Source organism: Lepisosteus platostomus, unplaced genomic scaffold (genome assembly GCF_059453375.1).
Source record: "Lepisosteus platostomus isolate fLepPlt1 unplaced genomic scaffold, fLepPlt1.hap1 Scaffold_70_H1, whole genome shotgun sequence".
NCBI classification, from domain to species: domain Eukaryota; kingdom Metazoa; phylum Chordata; class Actinopteri; order Semionotiformes; family Lepisosteidae; genus Lepisosteus; species Lepisosteus platostomus.
The window spans coordinates 134,328-146,966 of record NW_028291682.1 but is presented as its reverse complement, the minus strand read 5'-3'; the positions used below and the strand labels follow the sequence as shown (position 1 = coordinate 146,966).

General features: G+C 42.2%; 1 non-coding gene across 1 annotated transcript; it reads right to left on the bottom strand.

The window, feature by feature from the left end:
* Window positions 1–812: 812 nt before the first annotated feature.
* Window positions 813–894, bottom strand: trnas-uga (transfer RNA serine (anticodon UGA)). The gene has a single exon. It is a non-coding gene; the product is annotated as a tRNA-Ser (tRNA).
* Window positions 895–12,639: the final 11,745 nt, after the last annotated feature.

Sequence of the window (12,639 nt, the reverse complement as noted above, 5' to 3'; positions counted from 1 at the left end):
TTTCTGTTTCTATTTCTGTTTCATATATATATACAGTATATATATATGTTACATGTGTCTCTGCAATAGTATAAATGTGTTATACACTATCAGGGGCTGCTTTTTTGTGCACCTCATCTACAACAAGGGTTTTTTTTTTAATTTATGTTTGTGGACCTTCACCATTTGAGGAAGTGAGTTAGATAAGAAAGTTACAGGTATGGTGAGCAATGACTGACAAAGGCACGTACTGCGTATTCCTTACAGAAGTGTAAGCAATTTGTTCTAAAAAACACCGGCTAAAGTCCAACATCGTTAGCAATCTTATTACTTAAACAGAATTAACATCAATAAACTGTAAGGTGCTGGTACATGCGAGTAGATTTGATCTTCTATTAAACAAAAATGCCATTACAGCTCTAAAAAGGTCAACCTAGACTTCTGTAACAGATCTGTTCAGGTCATCGCTGTTCCTCTGACCTTGTGAGTCTTTGGAATTTTAAAAGTGTATTTTGCTTTCCTTTCATGTGGTCTGTGTACAAGTCACTGTGGCGTATGCGCTCCTACACAGCCTTGCTATAGACGTGACGAGCCTCCGCTATGTTGCAATGGAGAACAGGTTCAGTACGGAGCTGCCGAGAAAATTCAGCTGGAAAGCTCGTTGCAGAAAAGCATCGTTATCTGTGTCCAGCGGCAAAGCGTCCTTTGTGGGTGCTGAAGAATCGATTTCACAGGCTGCGGGTCCAGGCGATTTAGAGTGTTAAAGGTCCCAGTGAAAACGAAACGGCACTGGTCCTTTTACACTCACGCACGCAACCAAATGCAAAGGACGCCGTAGTCGGCAGGATTTGAACCTGCGCGGGGAGACCCCAACGGATTTCAAGTCCGTCACCTTAACCACTCGGCCACGACTACAGCGAGCACCGCGGCCGCTGCCTTTTTGCTACAATCGAACAGGGAGTGCGAGGCGGCGGCGGCGGAGGCAACTTTTTTCAAGTTCGCTCTCCGTTTAAGAAGCCTTTTACGCCATACGTGCAAGCACACACACACACCTCAGAGGACTTAAGGGTGGCTTCAAGTTGGAATGATAAAGTCTCCCCGTTCGGACATGAAAACAGAACGTTCTTAGACAGAAAGCAATCAACAACGGAGACATGTGGATGACGATTTCAGTCACTGCACTTTGAATAGCATTTTTACTCCAGTTACAGGAGATGCACCAATGGCCCTTGACCTACGCTCTTACCAATGCCTTGAACATTCAAACAAAACAGCCCTCAAGTCCTGCGGTTTAATATAACGCTGTTACGTGTCGAGGCAGTATTTGACTCTGTCCTACCGTTGAGACACGGGGTGTATATGGAAACGAACACATGCTACGGATCGTCTCTAATCAGTCCCTACAGTTGGAAGGCTCCTTGAAGCGTGCACCCCCATCATTCATCTTTGCACATCTGTGAAAGGTAGACTCTTGAGCAATGTTTGAGCCAGCTCTAAGGCAACTAGTGCTATTGGACAGACACCTCTGGAAGATCCTAAGAGTCTCTTAACACCACTTCCAGCAGCAAGCTTAATTGTTCGCTGGAGGTCTCCCACCCAGGTACTGACCAGGCAAAGAATCACCAGTACATTGAATGTGGAAGTTAATCCTGAAATCCAATTACATATCTCAAGGTAAGACAAATCCATAAGAACATGTCTTAGTATTACTTCGTTTACATTAGTATGGCACTGAGATGGTGCTCCTCTTTAAGCTGTGGTTTACAGATGCAGCCATTCAAAACAAGTGGGCGATAACGCAATATTTTGCGGTGCGCTTTACTCAGTCTACCACGACTTACCGTAAATTCTCCTATAGTACCGCAATTAAAATAATAGTATCCGGAATTTCCACAAGGTGGAGCTAATAAAGCTCAACCTCTCATGTTTGAGCTGTCGCCATCAAAGTCTTTAATGAAGATATTACTAATAGTATTAATAATGAATGACCTTGGACAAGCTGTAAACTCAAAGTAGTGCCCTGGTCCACATTCTTTTTTTCATTGACCGTCTTTGTAAAAGTAACACCACAGCATTTCGCAATCACGCATTTGTTTCCAATCATGCAAAGTACAGTAATTTTTGAGAATCTCCGATTCACCATGCCTTTCACATGCTCATAAAAGAGATTGATTTAGGAACATAAACATATTACTGTATGCAAACTGTACTGTATACAGTATGTATATGTACATGTATATTTAATGTCTTTACTGTGCCCGTTTAAGCATTGAATATTTATATGGAATTTTACCACTGAAGGGAAATCTTAGTACCTGAGCATAAAAAGAATAGGAGCATACTGTAACACATGTGAAGGCCATAAACGATATTAATTTTGGAACTTAAACATACAGTATATGGCTGGTCTCGGTACTTTAAAGAAAACATACACACCAGTATTGCATTTCTCCCTAAACATTTTAAGCATCGAAGTCTTTAACTAACGTGATACTGGAGTCAACAAGCTCCGGTACAAGAATTTGATTAAAAGGGAATATAATATGGAATCGCGTATTTAAAGAAATTAATAACGATATAATTATACTCATGTACCGCAACACAAGAATTGTTACATAATGTTTTGTAGGGCTTTTTCGACACACTTTGTGTGACCTTGCTGGTGGTGCTGTGGGTTAGCTTCCTGACTCCTACATCACATGTTGTGTGTTTGAATCCTGCTGGAGCTGTTTTTTTTTTAATAAACATTTTTTTAAAAAAATACAATGTTTCCCTGGCTCAGAGATTAAATAAAACTTCACTCGCACCAAACAAATTTATATTTCTAATTATCACAACATGATCAAATTTAAGTCATTTTAATAACAATGAATAGTCACCTAGGCGTTACAATATAAACATTTATATTGATTTAAATATATAAATAAAGCTGATACTGTTTAGACTTTTAATTATTTAAAACTGTATTACAGCAGCACAATGCACAATGCAACGTAATAATAATAATAATAATAATAATAATAATATTCATAATAATAATAATCATAATAATAATTGCTTACATTTATATAGCGCTTTTCTGGACACTCCACTCAAAGTGCTTTACAGGCAATGGGGACTCCCCACCAATGTGCAGCATCCACACATAAATCGCTATCTTTGTCTTCCGTGTAATAATGTTCACCTCTCTGTCCAGCAATTTAACAATAGTAATAATAATGAACTTTATTGTATATGGCGCCTTAAAAGCTGGCTCCTCAAAGCGCTTTACAGGATAAAAACAATAACAACAATACTGTTAGGCTGGGCAAACGATTTTTTTTAAAGAAATACAAAATGAGATATAATGATGTGTTCCGGCTTAGACATTAATGAAGAGCATAACACGTGGGTGGCCAGCGGGAGTGCTGGCTGTGACGGATTAAACCGGTTTCACAGGTATTTTCACAGTAGAAGGGGACCAGATTTCCAGCGAAAGACACCTTCCCCCCTCAAAAACCAAGGAAGTACAGTACTTACTAGTTAAGAAAGCTAGGCTCCTCAACGAAATCGCTTTAACATGCTAATGCGATGGTGTAACAGTCCGGGCGTGGCAAGCTTCTAATGTCAACCCGACTATGGCGAATGGAACCCTTCTTTTATTGGAAGAAAATGAACATATTCTAGTCCTAAATGAATTAATAGCAAACATGGTTTACATAAAAGACATTTTTCCAAGAAAGTTTAGCCTTTGTCACTAATGAAACCACTAAATAAAGACATAAATAAAGAAATCCCCTGGAGCAACATTCACAGGTTAGACAGGAGGTTCAGCTGGATGCTGAGACTACTGCGCTGTGGACACACCTGATCCCAGATGCTGATTCCCTCTGCTGTGACCCAGGGAACCTGCAGTCAGGTAACATTATTTCTCACAACTACCAGGTAGTGAGTGAGATTGACCTGATTGTTCCTGCCTCAACGGCAGGGTTGCCAATACACCCAGTCCCCCAGAAGGGACAGGGAATGAAAGCCGAGTCGGTTTTCTTACAGCCACCAGCTCAGTTTGTCAGTCTGAGTCTGACCAACAGTGGTTCAGCACCAACCACTGGAGCTGGATGGGCAAGCCACCTGACTGTTAGTGCAGAACATGGAAAAGGGGGGTGTCAGAATCCCCGCCTGCACTGACATGGGCCTGGTGGGTGATGGTGAGTTCAAAGACAGTGAACTAGCTATCCCAGTGCTGGGGCAGCTCCCTGAACCCCTAGAGAGGGAAGGGGGGAGCGAGCAGGTGTCCTACACCCACGCCCAGCGAACGATTGTAAACATGCCGATAGAGGGATTCCTCAATCAGGAAGTGTGCAGGGTGGACCTGAACAGTGAGAATGGAGTAACAATCCCAGATCCCTCAGGTGCTCCAGATGACCACTAAGCCAAGGGTCAGGCATGCTCCACCGCTGCACCACCCCCTGCAGGGTTCCTAGAGCACAGGCATGAACAAATCGAAAAAGCAGATGTCCTGGAAATGGAGGAGCAGCATCAGCAGCTGCGTCAGATCTCCTCAGATTTCCAGGATGTTGGTGCCCAAGATGCCATATGGCATACTGAGAAAGAGACCATGTACATGCTGCGCCAACTTAGAAAGGCAACAGTCACTCAGAAGGAGATGACTGGGATCAGCCACCCGAAAAGACTTTTGGGAGGACTGATTGCTGCCGCCACTGTTGTGTGTTTGCTATTTCTGATAGGTTTGCGTGCTACTGGCCCCAAGGAGGCCATAGTACAGCATGGTAACTTGACACTGTACGGTCTGGAACCAGACAACATAAGACCAAACTTGAGGTCGTGGATGCCTTCAGGTGCCACACTATTGAATTGGATAGAAATCCAAGAAACAGTAAGCCCTCAGGAGGTACAGGTAGTTAGTTTGCTTTAATGGAACAAACCTCCAAACCACCCTGGCAGGTGCCCAACACAGGTGTCATGGTTCATCAGGGGGGCTGGAAACATTATTGTAACACTGCTGCTGGGAAGCTGGATCATGACTGACAATGTACTCTGAATGCTGTACTCTTACATCAAGATGTACTCCGGGTAGCACGAATGAGTCAAAGGTAGCATTTCAAAAGAAAGGAAGTTACCTCTTCCCCAAATATCTGCCTACAGAGGTATCAGATACTGACAGTGAACTTCCTGATTTGTAATGCCTAGACTGAGATGATGTCTCCTACCGTGTTTATACATACTCCAGATGTTTTTCATCCTGTTTGTTCCCAATGCTGGTTCCGGTATGAATTCTCGAGGAGAAATGTGGACATTTAAGGTTAATGTTCTAATGACAGGGGACATCACTTAACTCTGTTTTGTTTTGAAGGCAACAACGTCTCAGGACCTCGTGACCTTCAAAAAGGGGGGATATGTAGAGGCAATGCTTGTTAATAAGACAGAAATAAGTGTTGCTGTGCTTTCCCAAATGAGGCCCCATCTCTCTCTTCATCTCTGTGGTGCAGCCACAGAGAAACTATTCATGCAGGCTGATTTAAAGATGTTTTCTTTTGATAAGGGACAGCTCCCAAATGGGGATGCACTTAGCTAAGCCTGGCTATCATGATCAATGGTGTAGCGGCAAGGCTTAATAATAATGCAGAATTAAGTGTTTCTGAGCTTCCCAAATGAGGCCCCATTTCTCTGTTCATCTCTGTGGTGCAGCCACAGAGAAACCATTCATGCAAGATGTTTTCTTTTGATAAGGACAGCTCCCACAGGGGGATGCACTTAGCTAAGCCTGGCTATCATGATCAATGGTCACCCATTGGCGCCTATCTGTCTAGGGAGTGCCAGTTGGACATCTGGACTGCATTACTAAGTGTCAGGACTAAGTGACTCATACCTCACCTTGATCAACCAATCAGGGACTGGTAGGGCCGAGTAACCCACGTGGGACTCTGATGCCCATGGAACTTTCAGCCAATCAATGAGCTGAAGTTCCTCCAGGTAAAAACAGGCAACACAGAGAGCCTGATAGATTCAATAAGATTCAGATTCAGAAAGGGAGATTCAACAAGATTCAGTAAGATTCTGGAGAGGATTCTGTAGACTGTTCAAAAGGGAATTCAAAGGAGAATTCCAGGGCAGGACGGCCCAGGAGCAGAAGGCTCCCAAGGGCAGGACATTCTCGCAGCGCGCCTCCTGACCATCCTGAGACTCAGCCCGGACAACCACGGAACGGCCAGTGTGTCAGAGTGCCAGAACTTTCCTTTGTTCTAAGAGTCTAGAGTGGAGGTTGCCAGAGAGTAACCAGCAGCAGGCCTCGTGAACAGGTCGGAACTGTGGACAGCTGAATCACTATTCAGAACTAGCTCTTCATCAGGAACGAACCGGTCCTCTTCCTGACTTGCTGGGACCCACAGTCATCTTTTCTCCTGTGCACAAACTTTGCTAGTTAAAGCCAACAGTGAGCATCAGCAGCGCACCGTCGCAAGCCGCACAGCACAGCCTGGCACGGAGCCAGAGAGCGCGGATTGGACAGCAACAGCCTGCAACTGTTTCTTTGTGCCCGCAGGAGATCTGAATCCCCAAAGATTGGATGAGTATTCAACTTCAATGCATTACAGCTCGAGAATTCAATTGTTATCCCAACCAGTTGATATCAATTTAATTCCTAAGAGTTATGTACTTGTTTGAGTATCTAATGTAGAAGTTGTAACCAAGTTCACTTTACGAAACGGTCTTAATGAATGATATACTGAACGTATGTCCTCTTGATATGTGTAACACTTTGTAACTGATTGAATATATACCTTTTGTATTCTGATAACCCTGTCGATAAGATCTGTTAGGTTTATAGGCATATTCTATGTATTAATAAATGTATCCTCGTGTATTAGTACCTGTGTGTGTGCGTTGTTTGAGTTATGTCGCATGGTTGGATTCTAAAGCCATCAAAAGAATCAACTTTGTGATTTACTGCTACAATTAATAATTGTCTCAGTAAATGCCCAAACCCTACAGAACTGGTGCCTTCAGAGAGCCACTATGATTACATATTTGGCGTCCCTGAACCGGTTTTCCCTACAATGGTCATCCATTGGCGCCTATCTGTCTAGGGAGTGCCAGATGGACATCTGGATTGCATTCCTAGGTGTCAGGAGTAAGTGACTCATATCTCACCTTGATCAACCAGTCAGGGACTGGTAGGGCAATGTAACCCATGTGGGACTCTGATGCCCATTAAACTTTCAGCCAATGACAAGCCAAAGTTCCTCCAGGTAAAAACAGGCAACAGAGAGCCTGGAGAACTTGAACTTGAACTTGAACTTTATTGCCATATGTAACCGGTACTGGTACAATGGAATTCTTACTTACAGAAAGTCTCTCGATTGTAAAACAAGTGTAAAAAACAAAACAAAGTGCAACCAGTGCATCAAGACAATGTACAAACAAACAATAGACAATGTGCAGGAGAACTAGTAGGACTATTCCAGTAGGAGAATTCTAAGGAGAATTCCAGGGGTGCAAGACAATTCCATGGCAGGACGGCCCAGGAGCAGAAGGCTCCCAAGGGCAGGACATTCTCACAGCACGCCTCCTGACCATCCTGAGACTCAGCCCGGACAACCACGGAACGGCCAGTGTGTCCGAGTGCCAGTACTTTCCTCTGTTCTAAGAGTCGAGAGTGGAGGTTGCCACGAGTAACCAGAGGATCCACCCGAGGTAAGCATCAGCAGCAAGCCTCGTGAACAGGTCGGAACTGTGGACAGCTGAATCACTAATCAGAACAAGCGCTTCATCAGGAACGAACCGGTCCTCTTCCTGACCTGCTGGGACCCACAGTCATCTTTTCTCCTGTGCATAAACTTTGCTAGTTAAAGCCAACACTAACTAGCCGGTCAGTGAGCATCAGCAGCGCACTGTCGCAAACCGCACAGCACAACCTGGCACCAAGCCAGACAGCGCGGATTGGACAGCAACAAGCCTGCAACTGCTTCTTTGAGTCCGCAGGAGATCTGAATCCCCAGAGATTGGATGAGTATTCAACTTCAATGCATTACAGCTCGAGAATTCAATTGTCATCCCAACCAGTTGATACCAATTTAATTCCTAAGAGTTATGTACTTGTTTTGAGTATCCAATGTAGAAGTTATAACCAAGTTCATTTACGAAACGGTCTAAATGAATGATATACTGAACATATGTCCTCTTGATATATGTAACTCTTTGTAACTGACTGAATATATACCTTTTGTATTCTGATAAACCTCTTGATAAGATCTGTTTGGTTTACATGCATATTCTATGTATTAATAAATGTATCCTCGTGTATTAGTACCTATGTGTGTGCGTTGTTTGAGTTATATCGCATGGTTGGATTCTAAGGCCATCCAAAGAATCATTTTATGATTTACTGCTACAATTAATAATTGTCCCAGTTAATGCCCAAATCCTATAGAACTGGTGCCTTCAGAGAGCACGCTACAATCTATACAAGTACGATTCTAGAAATGCTCACCAAATTACGTTTTAAGAAGGAACTGTGCCTCAGGTTCCGCCGAGATCTTAACTCGGATGGCAGGATTCAGAGCCCGGAGTGTGGACTGATGGCGCACGGAGGGTCCACATACTGTGGATCCCGCAGTGATCTTCCGCGTGTTCAAACCGCCAGCGTGTGACTCCCCTGTCCCCGTGACCTCATTACTCTGCTCTCGCCTCTGTGCAGCCGAGCCCGACTCATGGTAAAGTGGAAAAAAATATGCCCTCAACGTGAGATTTACTCTGGAGCGAGGATAGATGTTACCTTTTTATCGTTGAACAGGATGTATGTGATGTGGCAACTAGGTTCAATTTTGATTCCTGCGGCGATTCCTGTGTCTACCACTAATGTAAGAGCTATTTCAAGTGTGGCGTGGTGCGGCTTTTCAAATGCTCAACAGGATGACTTCGCATGCACGCGTGCTTTCATGCAGTCGTTTGTGAAACCATGTCTGCTTACGTGCAAACGGACGTGGTTTCATGTATGCAAAAAACTTTCCTGGGCTTTTCTGAAGCACATAAAATTATTTGGAGATATACATTTGTCTTGTTTTCCTCTTAGGCTCTAGAATTGATAACTTTTTTTTCATTTTTGGCCTTTTTCTTCGTTTTCCAGAAAGTGGTTGCAAGCCCAATATCATGCGAAGAAACTTCAGGATTCGGGGATCAGTCAATGGATTTTGTTCAAAGTTGGATTGTTGCTCTCTGTGGACCAAGAGATGTTGTTCTATAATGTTTTTTTTTTTCAAATTTAAAAATATCATTTTTTCATGGAGCTTTGAAGGGGATGGATTCACCCTCCTTTAGCCAGGACAGAGCTCCAGGAGCCTGGGTAGGATTCTAGCTTTCTCCCCTTGCAGGCACCTGGCACAGAAGACATCATTTTTTTTCCTTAAAATATTTTTTTTTGTGTTCCTTGTTGTTCCAAACTTAATTTTAATCACTTTTAATTAGAGATTTTATTAAAAATAGTGCAAAAAATGACTAATTTCACAAAAAATAATGTAATATAAAATGGTTGTTTTTAACTTATTGTAGTGTTTTAGAAACTACAATGTCTTCAAAAGTGGTTGTTTTTCACTCCTAGGAATGAAAGCTGTTGTTATATGATGTTTATTTTCAAATTTTGAAAAAATCAAAGGATTCTAGCTTTCTCCCCTTGCAGGCATCGGACACAGAGAACCTCATGGTTTTCCTAAAAATCATTCGTTATGTTCCCTGGTGTTCCAAACTTAGTTTTAATCAATTTTAATTTGTTATTATGTTAAAAACAGGGTAATAAGTTTCTAATTGGACTATAAATCATGTCATATTGTCTGCTATAAACCTGATGTTTTCAACTCCATTGTAGAGATTCCAGAATCAGTTAATAGAGAATTAAAATAAAAAAAGGCATAAGAAGACATTACCAACAACGACCACAAGATGGAGATATTGTCCAAAGAGGCAAGAAGGGCAAAGCTGTGATAAGGTAAAATCATATTTTGAAAGAGATTGCTGTCAGAATGCACATCCGTATCCCAAACAGAATCTCTAGTAAAATATGATCATTTCTGAAACTGGCAAATGAGTGTCTGCTACAATATGATTGCTACATATCTGCATTTGTTGGTTTTTAAGGAGTAAGAGTGCAAGGGGTTTAAACCTGCGATCCAGTGTGTTGAAGTATTTCACAACACTACCCCTAGCACATCTGGAAATAAATCCTCATAATGATTATTGCCCTGGGGATGTACCAAAAAATCAGTGAGCATATATATATATATCACTGTGTTGAAGCTAGAGACACAGAATAACTGCAAACACATCCTAAATACAGTGTTCCTGCACCTTTGACCTCATCCAGAATGTATCGTTTTTTTAAAGGGATTGCTGTCAGAATGCACAACTGAATCCCAAACAGAATCTCTAGTCAAATATGATCATTTGTGAAACAGGCAAATGAGTCTCTCAGGTGCCCATTGCTCATTTTCAGACACATTTATGCAATACTTTCACCATGCGTTGAGCAATAGGGATTAAAGATACCAGAGGTAAGGTTTAAAAGTGATTCTGAGGTGCAACACATCAGCGATACAGCTAGGCATCTGAAATGCGGGGTTTGAGAGCCCTTCAGGGAACACCGTACCCTAAAGGTACCAGAAGTCCACTTGTATAAGCATTAAGTCACTGTCACCCCTGTTACAATGTGATTGCTACATATCTTCATTTCTTTGGTTTTGAAAGGAGTAAGAGTGCAGGGGGTCTAAATCTGCGATCCAGTGTGTTGAAGTATTTCACAACACTACCTGTAGCCCGTCTGGAAATAAATCCTCATTCTGATTGTTGCCCTGGGCATGTACCAATAAATCACTGAGCATATATATATAGCACTGTGTTGAAGCTAGAGACCTGTATGTAATAATATGATGCTAAAATGTTATTTTCAGATATATTAATGTAATAAATGATTGCTTATGCTTTATAAACAATTCTAATTAAAATAAAAGCTTAAGTTTTGTATTTATCTTGTACCATAGAACATGATTTTCTTTGTATTTCAAGCCCACAAAGTGTCCAAATGACGCACTACATGATATAAGGAAGATTATCACATGCATATCGGTATTATCTATCTTACGAAAATGCATTCCTTTCATTACCTTTTACTTTTTAAAATGAACTCAAATTGTGTATAATGTAATAATTTAAGTAGAATAGATTCTAATAATATAATGATCCAGTGTGTTGCACTACTTCAATGCTTCACTGCTCTATGCCATCTGGAAATAAATCCTCAGACTGCTTACTGCCCTGGGCATGTACCAATAAATTACAGGAGCACATCTATATATCACTGCGTTGAAGCAGGGGACACACAATCACTGCAAACACATCCTAAATACAGTGTTCCAGCACCACTGACCTCATCCAGAACGTATCATTTCTTGAAAGGGATTGCTGTCCAAATGCACATCTGAATCCCAAACAGAATCTCTAGTAAAATACGATCATTTGTGAAACAGGTAAATGACTGTCTCAGGGGCCCATTCCTCATTCTCAAGACACATGTATGCAGTACGTACACCATGAATTGAGCAATAGGGATTAAAGACACCACAGGTAAGGTTAGAAGTCATTCTGACTATATTCTAAAATATTGGACTCATATTCTTATGATGGCAGACATGATCCTGCGTTTAAAACCGGGGTTAATGAACATTATATGACTGTCAATTCTGTTTTGTTTTGGAGACTCTTGGCTGCCTATGTGGTACAGTGCAGCGTGAAGGAAACATTTTCCAAAACTGTGTCAGCTCAAAAGTTGTAAGAGAACCTCTCCAGCTGCTTTAACTCTCTTCATTTTTGTCATTTAATTGTCTCTCGGCACTATGTGGCAGTGTTGCATGACAACCCATCTCACCACGGAAAGGAACCTAACAGCTTTGGTAAGAGAGGAGAAATTGACCTGGCCCGTACAGGGCTCGAACCCACAACCTTGGCGTTACTAGCACCCACTGAGCTAACCGGCCTCACGAGAGTGGTCCTCTCTGTGCTGCAAAAAATCGAACTCAGGGAATTTCTTTTGTCCTCCTTTGAATAGAAAGCTGTGTAATTCAGTGTATGGGCTTTCTCATGCAGTTTCATGGTTCTTGTAACCCAAATCCTACACTGCCCCCCCATTTCACAGCATTTTTCAGCTGATTTAAAATGTACCTAAAGGAGGAGCATTATTGAAGACCATCAATTACCAAGAGCTTTTGTCAAAGGTTTTGGTGGTCATTTTTAATGACCACAGAGCGCTGTGACCTCGGTTTTACATCTCATCCAAAGGACAGCACCCTTTTACAACACAGCGTCTCCGTCACTATGCTGGGGCATTGGGACCCGCACAGACCTCAGGGTGAGCGCCCCCCCGCCGGCACTGTTACGTCCCAGTGTGTGTTCTGTGTGTTTTTCTGTTATGTCCACACTGCTGACCCTTGATTGTTCTCCCTTCCCCATTGGCCAACCATCACACCACTGTTTCAATATGATGTCATCATTAATCAGCCTTCAGCCAATCAGAACACATTTTATTCACTATATAACATGGAGGCTTTCAGAAAGAAAAGGCCTTTCATTTGACTTCGGTCCCGTTCGGTTTTGGTTTTCGCTTCGCTTCGCTTCTTG